The following is an 11,367-nucleotide window of genomic DNA, read 5'->3' as shown; positions in this document are numbered from 1 at the left end:
CTACCTGTGGTATGCACGCTAGGAGGAGCGATCCCCCGTGCATCCAGCGCTGCAATAAAGAATGCCTGCCTTTTAACACTACATTGGTGTTACGAGGTTTATTCCCAGTTTCGGTGACACTAGGCCAGTGAAGAACTGACTTTTACATACTTCCTCACTTTCTCAGCTGCTGCATCAGCAAGTGATGGTGGTTTACTTTCCACTTTAAATGGTCTATTTCCTTGGTGAGTTCCACAGTTGTACATGAAGAAGTAAACTTCATTTAAATCTGGCTTTGCTTCATCCTTCTCATCCACACATGGAATTCACTTTGGATTGGGGGGGAGGCGACATGGACACTTTACAATACACAGGCTTTGAACAGAAAACACAAAGCCTCTAGTATTGCATTTCTGTTAATTCATAAAGGCTTTAGTCTGAAATAATGAAATTTAATGCTTGGAGATATCTAAACTTTACACTGTAAACAATGGGAAGCACAGAAAACATTTTCAGCTGTAGTCAAGACTTAGAGAATGAGAAATATGTACCAAACAAAAATGTCTCCAACTTTGCATTCATGGGAAATCATTTGTTGCAATTATAGCCACCAGAGGGTGTCCCCTGCCCTTTTCATAGAAGTTGCATGAAATGGCAATAAAGATACAACTCTGCCTCACCTGCTTCAGCTACAGCAGTTGTAGGACAAGTAGCTCTTGCTGCCTTTGATTTGAATTAGAAGTGAATGTTTAAAGCTTCTTTATCAGGTTTCCTCCCTTGGTGGCCATGGTACTTGTGTTTCTCCAAACATTCTCCTCAAAACAGCTGTGCCCCCTCCCAGCCCGTTCCTCACCAAAGTGCCTGAATTCCCTCAGACTGCATTTCCACAATTTAACTAAATTTGTCAATGCTGCATTTCCATCCTCTTTCCCTGCACCAGACGATAGTGAGCCACAGGGAACAAAACTGGTAGAAAACTTGCTGTACAAAATGGTGAATAATTTTCTACTAGGTAGCTACCTGAAACAGCAGAATCTGCTATGTCAATATTAGCAGAGGAGAGAGGATAAGAATGAGTGGCCAGGATAACTGTGCCAGCCCAGAGTGGCTTAATTGTTTGGGGTGAATTTACACAATATGACTTAATAAGAGCACCAAAAAGGGGAAGTTCCATTTTTATCCTTCCCTCTGCTACTCTACCTCTGGCATTCCACCAAGCCTTGTACTAAGCCAATTCAACTCCCCAATTCAACTTTGTGGCAGATTGCATTCATCTGTGGGATCTCTTGGCCAGTTTTCATTGTCCTGGTTAGCACTAAGCATCCCTTCTGCACTGTAGATGTATATGCAGGGAACAGTGTGGGCAAGAAAGCGGCATGAAAATGTACCAGTCCAGCTTAAAAAATGACATGCCCAAGTGTCCCATCACAAGATAATTGTGGGAAAATCAGCTCTTCTGGTAGTGCTTTTCCCTGCTCTCTTACCTCATTTTTTTTTCATGCAGATGTGATACTAGGACCCCCTACAACTGATAGAAAGAAATTTTAGAAAATGCACTTTGATACCATATCTGTCATCTATGCTACTATTAGCCCATTCATGGTTTCTGAAAAAAAAAAAAAAGATAGCGTGGCTGATAAAGTAAATGTGTCTAATGTTATATAACTTATGAAATACTGTTGGATACTAAGCTGCCTAACATAGGAGAAATATACTAACTGAAGAACATAATAAATTTAAACACAGTGCTGCCAAGCCACCAGGACAGGGGAGCTGGAAGAGAGCCTGTAGTCTAACAGCGTAGTCTAACAGGAGCTGGTGGAAGGCCAGGGCTTACGTAAAGCTGATAAGAGGGATTCAGACTGGAAAGCGGAACGTCTAAACAAGAATTACTGTCCTTGGGAGTAAAGCACATCCTGGAGAAATATGTAAGCTAATTAAGATGTTTTGGGAACCATCTGAAGCTACTAGTAGAAGTGTGATAAGAAGCACCCTCACGCGAACTATCCTCATTATAATACTAAAAGTCACACCCCTTGAGCTGGAGACCCCGGCCCAAGCAGAGACCCCTCACCTTTGAGCGTGCGCAGAATATTAAAGTAGCACTGTAGCTTTAAGTTGAAATAAGAGAAATGTAGACCAATAGAAAACTGCTTTGTGTAATTACTTATGCATATGCATAACTGGACTGTATAAATACTGTACCTGTATGACCGAACTTTGTGCTAGCTTTGTGGAGCTACCACCTAGCACCCATCTCTGCACAGACATGATATAAAATACCTCTGCCCTGTGTGCATATTGGGGTCTTGCACACTGGGTAAATGACCTCACACTTCTGGGATAACAAGCCCACCTGCACATTTCTGCTTGCTGCATTTTTGAGACATGTCTGAAAGATTTGAGTTTAGCCAGAACAGAAATCCAAGAAGAAATCTGTTATTAAGTAGGATTTGGAACTGCATATCAGTGTTGTTGTTTTTTTTTTTCTCATTTAGAACTTTGTTATCGATTTTATAATTCAGGCTTTAACCTTTGCTTTGCTAAAATAAACATGCACTTCTTTCACTCATAAGCTTATGCAAAGCAAGTTTAGGTAAAGCTGACATGTTCGGGTTATAGTATTTCTGCAGAGAGAAAAAGCCCATCAAGTAGTGTGTAGGCCCCTCTAGGGAACTTGCATGCAGAGATGTGCTGAGGGCACTGAGAAGTTGGCAATGCCTCTCGTCAAGCTCCAAGGGTAATTAGGATACTAGGATGGCCAGGTACAGAGTTGAGAAGTTTTCCCTAGTACCTCACGGCTCCATGAAACACGCAGAATCACCAAGTGATGTAGTCAAACAGGTTTTTAATCTTTTCTTATCTGTCAACCTTGATTCCACAGCAAGGCAACAGAAAAAATTTGGAAATGAATGTTTGTTTTCTGTTTGCATTGGGACAAGGAAAGAAGGTAACAGAAAATAAAAAAGGGTCAGCAGTTTGCGCAGTCAGAAAGGAGTCTCAGAACAGAGATAGATTGCACAGGAAAAGCAACAGTTGAGAGTGAAGAAAGTTTTGCTTGGAGAAGCTGACCAAGGTGGAGGATAGGATTGTACTGAATAGGAGGAAACTCTCAGAAGCTACGAACCAGCCAAAACCAGATCTCAACAACATGGGGTTTCAGCTCATGTTAATTGAAATGAAGACTGAGGCAGAGCCTGGAGAGTCCACAACCAACTGACCTAGTCTGAGGCTTGCCTAGGTCATCAGAAAATGCCATTCTTTCCAATCAACACTCCAATAAACTGTTTCTATACTAAAATATTCAATAAAGAATAGCTAAAGGAGGTAGCAGGGGGTAGCTCCCAACATCCATTTCGTGGGCCGGACCCAGCTCTGAGGGCCTGCGACAGGCAGAAGATGGCTTCCTCGATGGCTGGCTGGTTCCCTCTCTCCATTGCCGCCTCACGCTAAGAGGTGCTCCTGGTGCCCCTCCAGCCAGGAACGGCAATTGCAGGGCTGGGCCAGGTTTGTGCGGCTCCCACATCATCTGTGGTGCCGCCTCCCGCTATCAGCTGGGAGGGCGGTGGCGTGGGCAGTGCCAGACGCAGAGCCTGTCCCTTAGCCGCCGTGTGCTCAGGACTGTGAGCACCAGTGAGGACTAAGGAGCGGGCGCCCGCACCGGTACCGCCATTACTCCAGCAATGAGGCTGAGATTTGACAGGTTCCTGCACGAGAAGAACTGCATGATGAGCATGCTGGAGAAAATCAAGAGCAAGACTGGCGTGAACTGGGCCTACATTGCCATCAGTGAGTGCCCCCACTTGTTATCCCACAAGCGTGGGGTCATTTACCCGGTGTGCAGGACGCCAATATACACACAGGGCAGAGGTATTTTATTGCATGTTTGCGCAGAGATAAGTGCTAGGTGGTTATTCCACAAAGCTAGCACACTCTACTAAACAACTACTGCATATTTATCTTGTTACATGATTAATAAAAACCCGCCCAAGTTTATGTTGATTGGTTAGTAATTACTACTCCGTTTGTCATTGGTTAGTTCTATGAAAATTAACACGCATGCGCCTTGCTAGGCGGGGGGGTGGGCAAGTCTTTTCAGTCTTGTATTGAGTCGGTGGTCGTGATCTCCCCCTGCTGCCTTTACCTTTTCCCTAGTTACCGCAGTTTTTTTCTGACTTCATGTTTCTTTGGCACTCCCCCAGTCTTCAGCACCTTCTAGGGCAGGATGTTCCCCTTTTATCAGTCTTTTAGTTCCTCTTCAAGGGCACAGTCGTTAGCAAGGCATGCGTTGTTTATACAAAATGTATCTTGTTTCATAAGGCCTTTATGGCCCTTACATCACACCCGCTCCCCAGCCCAGTTGCTCCGCGTCCCCACCAGGGGCTCATGAAGCACTTGAGTTGAGGGGTGCCCTTGCCCGGGTGGCTCTGTGGAGAGGCTACTGCAATCATGCCGCAGCTGCGGCCCTGCCAGCTCCTCCTCCTCTAGCTGTGCTGCATAGAGCTCCAGGGTCGCCTATGCCTTCCTCTTTACTGCCTCTCTCTAGGAGTTCTATGGGGTAGCACCTCACATCCTCAAGGGTCTTTGCCCTGGAAGAGCGCGGGAGTGGTGGTGAAGGGAACCCCCGGGAGCCGCTCCGACAAATACCCCTTCAGCACCGCAGGTAAGGCCCCGCTCCCAAGGTGCCTTGCGGGAGCTGGGCTCGCCCCTCCCCCTCCCAGTAACGACTCTTTACTCTCTTTGCGCAGCTATCACTGGGGTGATGGCCATATATCTGGTGAACGGTTACGATTGGTTGTGGGGCATTTTTGCTCTGCAATATTGTCGGTTTCGGCTACTCTGTATACATCTCGTGAGTGTTGCCCTGGGAGGCATGGAAGGGATGGGGAGGTGGGCAGCACAAACTCTCTCTAGTAGCTAAATTTCTCTCAGTGAGTGGAAGCCATCCTCCTGGGTCTGTTTTGGGTTTCGTGATGGAGGAGTGTGGCGATGTCAGCCCTTCTGGGCAGGCGGGAAACCGAGCCCGGCCGAGGCAGCCCCACTGCTAGGCTCTCTGCCATAATAAAGTGTTATCATAGTGCATTGTGTTTCAGCTTTGGCTTCCTAGGCTGGCTATCTTTAATAAGAAGTTGGATCACTGTATCTTATTTTCTATTAGTAACAGGAGAGAGAATTGCTGTTGTAATGGTATCTGATAAAACTCATTGATGTTAGTTGAGTACACTCCTGGATATGCAGGAGGGTGCTGATGCAGTGTCAGCATGTTTAATGTGAAGCACAATGCAGTGTAATGGGCCTGAGACAGAGCTGCATTTAGGAATGTGAAGGAATGAAGATATTGGAGCACCTCTTGTGAGTAAAAGACTTTAAAATGTCTCATTTTTTCAAAAGATAGCCCAGGAAAGCCTCCTTAGATGTTTTGTTTTTAAGAATATCTATCCGATATCTTTCATGGGCATTATATTGTTAAGCTATTAGAATAAAATGGATTTCCTGTTAGGTAAGATCACAGTAGAATATGTTGCAAAAGAGTTTGGAAATGTACTAAGTAACACTTGTGTAGCCAAATACATTCCTAAAATGGAAGTCCTTCCCAACTGTACTGATATATAATTAAAACACAATGCTTGCATTTTACATAACTGTGTTTAAATAGTTAGCAACTCTTAAAAATATGTTCTCTGTTGTTAGTTCCTGGGCAATACAAAATATACTACTTTGCTTGTTCCTTCTCTTTTGTTTTTCAGATATGTTGACGATTGACTTAGTTTTAAACATGTCAGAGTCTAAAACCACCTTTTGAAACATCTTATGATTATGATGCTTAAAACTATACAATGCTTCTAAATGCTGTTAATAGGCACTAGTTTAAGAGATTATAGGCCAAGAACAACTCTGGAGAAACTTAGATTTTATTTTTTTATAAAGCAATTTATAGTTAAAAGGTTGTGGTGGTTTTTTTTTAAAATTAAAATCTGAAAGTGAAAATCAACTTTATCAGCCTATACCTAAGGCTTCAAAACCTTAAAACAGTTGTATAGGAATTATATTTATGTAATAATTTGTTTCTGAGTTAGGTCACTTCAATTTCTATAATTATTTTTAAAACATTTAAAATTTTAAATTTGTTCTAAAACTCTGTTTTGGGACTGTGTTTTATACTTAAAATCTGCACGTATGCAGATGAATATTGAATGTTAACTAAACTGATAATAAAAGCTCTTAGAGCTGGGAAGGCAAGATAGTAACAAACCAAATGAAAACACCTTCCCCCCCCCCCCCCCCCCAGTATTTATCTCTTTCCAAATCTGGTAAATTTATTTTATTTTGAGTTTACCTTTGTGTAAAGTGTCTACCCTTCTACATGTAGGAAGATGTTTTTAAATGTATTGAATTGCCTTTGCTAGTCTGTACAGGATTATGGCGTATGTCTGGACAGCAAGAGGCCAGGACATCTATGCTATCTCCTGAGATGGCTTACAGTCTGCGTTCAAGCATTTGCTGCTTGACTATGGAAAAAGAACAAGAATCCTCTTTGGTGATTACTCTTCTCCCAGCATACGTGTTTCTTTTTGCCCTGGCACTGAAGCAAAATTCGTGGAGACTACCCTTTAAAATCCAAATCTCCTAACAGGTGAATCGGAGTTTCAGAGTGTTCCCGAAATTAAAACTCAATAGCAACGGAGTTACTATTAAGCAGGCATCCTTTATTACAGCGCTGGGCAGCACTGGGGATCGCTCCACCATAAGTGCTCTGACAAACAAGCAAGGTTGCAGAGGTTATATGTTGCAAAATCATACATATTCATAAGATTAATTTATATAAACATGAGATTTCTTGGAACTCATTAATATATGTAAATGTCTCTGACGCATGCATACTTAAGTCCTTAGGTGGTCGTTAGGGATCCTCTGGTGGTCGTTGGAGGAAGTCAGTAGTCTTCATCACTCTGACCGCTGACTGAACTTTGTCTTTACGCATGCTCAGTCCATCTTTGTCTTGCTCATACCTGCCTTGCATATCCAAAACCAGGTGGTTCTTGTGTAGTTTCTCCTTATCAGCCCTTTCCAGGGACACAGGGCCTGAAGAATTCTTTTTTATCTATCTACATTGCAACTATCTCAGATAACCAAGGATTTAACACAGGCAAAGCATTCTTACTCTAATGATTATTATTGGGGGGGGGGGAAGACCATATGTAGGTTTCCTTCAAATAAAGAATGCTCGTTAGCAATTCTACCATCTAAGCTTCCTTACTTAAGGCCAACAATACTGGCAAGCTAGGCTAAATTATCTGCGAAAGGGAAACTAAAAGGAAACATTGAGCAACCAAGATATTTACATTTCTTTTTGTCTTTGGGGATTTTAGCTCTTTTCAGCACTACCATGCCATACTCCATATCTACCTTAGGGTGTGCATCCTAATGCTGGGCTAAGCCATGAGAGGATAAAGTTGAATTGCTGGAGAGATTCCTGTTTCCCTTTCCACTGCTCTGGATCCTGTACTCCTGTACAGCATTTAAGTTTGCCACAGATGACAGAAGCAATTTTTTATATCTTTAGTGAGTTTTAACTGCACTATTTCAGACTAGTAGATGGAAGAAGCAAGTGTTGGCAGTATTTAAATAACATTGCTGATATTTTCATTGCCTCTCAACTTTTCAGAGTTACCCTGTTTAAGTGTAGCTCTACCAATAACCAGTGGTAGTTAGCTGCCAATAAATAAATAAAAAGAGAGAAAATGAGAAAGAGAGAAGACGAGGGAGTCTTTGATGACTAAGAAATGCATACAAAGAATTTGCTGAAATTTCAGAAATGCTGTCATGTTTAGTTTAAAAATTGCCAAGATGAAAATGGCTTTAGGCAGTAAAAATGCCCAAATTTATTACTGGAGTCTTAACAGGAGAAAAGCAATATTGTATTAATCGTACATCTGCTTTGACTAATTTTTTGCTGTTACTTCAAATTAGCTGGTTTTGCTAATGGTTTTGCAAATTAGCTGGTTTTGCTAAGTGCTGCTCATGGCATTTTACATATGAGGAAACAATCTAGATTGAGTGTAGAGTGGTATAAACAAACAATTCAAGTCTTAATTTGAGTATTGTTGTGGTCTTGAGCCTGGTTCCTTTGTTTCTTCCATACCTCTAAAATGGGAATGGTGCTTTTCTTTGGTCAAAGATACTTTGAAAATGTAAAATCATTCATGTATTTGTTGATAGCTAGGGCAGCAAATTTGCTTCCTCTTAACAAATTTTGAGGAGACTGCTTTCTTTTTTCCTATGTGAAAAATTCTGTATGGTATGTTAATGTTTGAGTAATGTTCCATTGCTGCTTTATAAAAGCGATTTGAGAGAGCCAATATATCTAACCAGATTCACAACGTTCAGTTTAAATATGAAAATAAAGTATCCAAATCTGTCTTCATTTATACAGCCTCATTTATACTGCCTCCTTTCTCAACCTACACTCTTTTAATGATGCCTCAAATACTAAAAAGTGTATTTTAACTTTTTGTATATGTTCCGCCAAGTCAGTACCTCCAAATTTCTTTGCTTTTTTTCTTTTAGGTTTTAGAGTGCTGTGTTTAAAATAAAAGCTGTGTATCTATTGCTTGGACAAATCACATGCTTAACTTTCAAGAAATAGCAAGTAGTTAGATGCGAGAGAGGGTCTAATATTATGATAACTGTAGGAAAATTAAAATTCATCTTCCATATCTTAAATTTAGCTTAAAAAGTTAAAAGATCTTTGTGCTACAGATAGGTCCACAATCTGAATTAAACTAATTATAAATGGGAAATCTTCCAAATTAGGTAGATAATATTTTTAGGGAATGTGGTTATGTTTGAGACATAATAAATGAAGGCATTTTACCAGACCTTCTTAGTCTCAAGATGCATTGCAATATTGCACTTTGTGCACTATTCTTCCTTACTGTAGTGATCTCTGGATGCTTGTCTGGTGTAGGCCTACAGATGTTAATGAAATAGTTCTAATTACACCAGCTGGGGTTTGCTGGAGTATATTTTAGTTCGTTTTCTAAGTCTAAAACTCGAATCCCTGTCCCACTCACTGATGAATAATTTCTTTTAAAATTACTTTATTACTTAAATTGTAAGATTTGCATAACATGCTTTCTAGTTTAAATAGTAGTTGCACAGTGATCATCTCAAAACAATAACATTTTGCCATCCGAGACCACAATTGCTTTGAGAACAAAGTCTAAAAATATTTCACCATGATTTCATGCTTAACTATACATTTATATAAATTAAGGCCATACTATAATTCTTTTGCCAATGTAACAATAAACAGAACCGAAAAACAGTATTAGAGCTGTAACAAAACTACTCTTGAAATGTAGTCTCCGCAGTTGTGGCGGTGTGCTCCCCCCACCCCCCCGTGTAAGCAGGGGGTCATCCTGATGGCTGCATTCAGCTTATGCTGGACTTTGGGGACGGATGGCAACACAGTATCCAAGGGCTGTCTGGAGCAGTGATCCAAACATCTTGCCGGTATGCAAATATGACTATAAGTCAATCATCTTACTCTATAAATAGTGGACAGCCCAAGGCCTGTTGAGCTCTCCTGCATGGCAGCAGGCTGCATGCCCTTGAGTAGGGACGCCTCTCAAGGTTACTCCTCGAGGCTGAGAGATTCCTTGCCGCAACAGATCCTCGGTAAGTGACTAATAGCATGCTAAACTTTGAAATCTTAGCTAAGTGATATAAAGGATTGATTGCGAATATATAATCCTTTAGACATAAACTATTGACCAAGTCTGGGACTAGGACTGGATCCAGCCGCACCTAGACTCCTCTCTGAGAAGGAGTTTAGAAAGCAAGGGGATCCTTCCGAACCTCATGACTCAACAGGAGGGTCTCCCTGACAGTTTTGTCTGACCCTGTCCTCTATGCAGTAAATGATCAAGTGTACCTTTGCCATCGAATCTTGTTAAACCACTGTCGCATTTACCATTGAACTTTGTTAACTCCCTGTTTTATATCAATAAAGTATATTTTTGCTTCTCTCTTAGGAGTGAAGTGCACTCTCACTCCATCCGCGACAGCAGTGCAGCATAGGTTGACAGGACTCTTATTCATAAATGTAACTTTTATTCTTTCTGTATGGTTAGAAGAATGTAGCAGAGGCCCAGTTCTCTATTCAAGAAACAACAGTACTATGTTTGATCTCTGTGCTTACACCCTATGCAATGCTAGCTGTGGAGAGACAATCACTAAATGTGAAATTTTTTTTTTTCTTCAAACAAAATTGGCTGTTACAAATACGGAGGAAGCCGGAAGTGTGTCTCAGATGTTAGCAAGTAACTTCCTCTTGTGGAAATGCAGCTGTGGTGGGTCGACCTTGGCTGGCCACCAGGTATCCATCAAGCCTCTTTCTCAATCTCCCTCTGTCAACAGGACAGGGGGAGAAAATAAGATTAAAATCTCATGAGTCGGGATGAGGACAGGGAGATCACTCACCAATTACAGTCACGGGCAAAACAGGCTCGACTTTGGGAAATTAATTTAATTTATTGCCAATTAATTGTAACAGATTAGGATAGGGAGGAAAAAAAACCTCCCAAAACTAAAAAAAAAACTTCCCCCCACCCCTCCCTTCTTCCCGAGCTCGACTTCACTACCAACTTTTCTACCTCCTCCATCTGAGCAGCGCAGGGGGAATGGGGGTTACAGTCAGTCCATAATGCTTAGTCTCTGATGCTCCTTCTTCCTCGTGCTGTTCCCCTGATCCAGCATGGGGTCCCTCCCACAGGCTGCAGTTCTTCACGAACTGCTCCAGCATGGGCCCTTTCCACGGGGTGCTGTCCTTCAGGAACAGACTGCTTCAGTGTGGGTCCCCCATGGCATCACAGATCCTGCCAGAAAACCTGCTCCTGTGTGGGCTCCTCTCCACAGGCCACAGGTCCTGCCAAGAGCCTGCTACATTGTGGGCTCTTCACAGGCTGCAGGGTGGATATCTTCTCCACTGTGGACCTCTATGGGCTGCAGGGGGACAACCTGTGTCACCATGGTCTTCACCACGGGCTGCAGGAGAATCTCTGCTCTGGCGCCTGGAGCACCTCCTCCCCTTCCTGCTTCACTGACCTTGGGATGTGCAGGGTTGTTTCTCTTGCACATTCTCACTTCTCTCTCCCAGCTGCTTTTGTGCAGCATTTTTTACCCTTTCTTAAATATGTTATCACAGAGGTGCCATCAGTGTTGCTGATTGGCCTCAGCTTTGGCTAGCAATGGGTCCATCTTGGAGCTGTCTGGAACTGGCTTTGTCCGACATGGGGCCAGCCCCTGGCCTCTTCTCACAGAAGCTACCCCTGTATCCCCCCTGCTACCAAAAGCTTGCCACGTAAACCCAATACAGCAGCATGT

The 11,367-nt window shown here is 42.3% G+C and overlaps 1 pseudogene; it reads left to right on the top strand.

Moving 5' to 3' along the window:
• The first annotated feature begins 2,736 nt into the window (after positions 1-2,736).
• LOC140650750 (receptor expression-enhancing protein 5-like) overlaps positions 2,737-11,367 on the top strand; it is a 35,299-nt pseudogene continuing 26,668 nt past the window's right edge.

The sequence above is a fragment of the Ciconia boyciana genome, chromosome 4 (genome assembly GCF_034638445.1).
Source record: "Ciconia boyciana chromosome 4, ASM3463844v1, whole genome shotgun sequence".
NCBI lineage: Eukaryota > Metazoa > Chordata > Aves > Ciconiiformes > Ciconiidae > Ciconia > Ciconia boyciana.
Note: the sequence above shows the minus strand (reverse complement) of the source record. Positions and strands in the feature narration are given on the sequence as shown.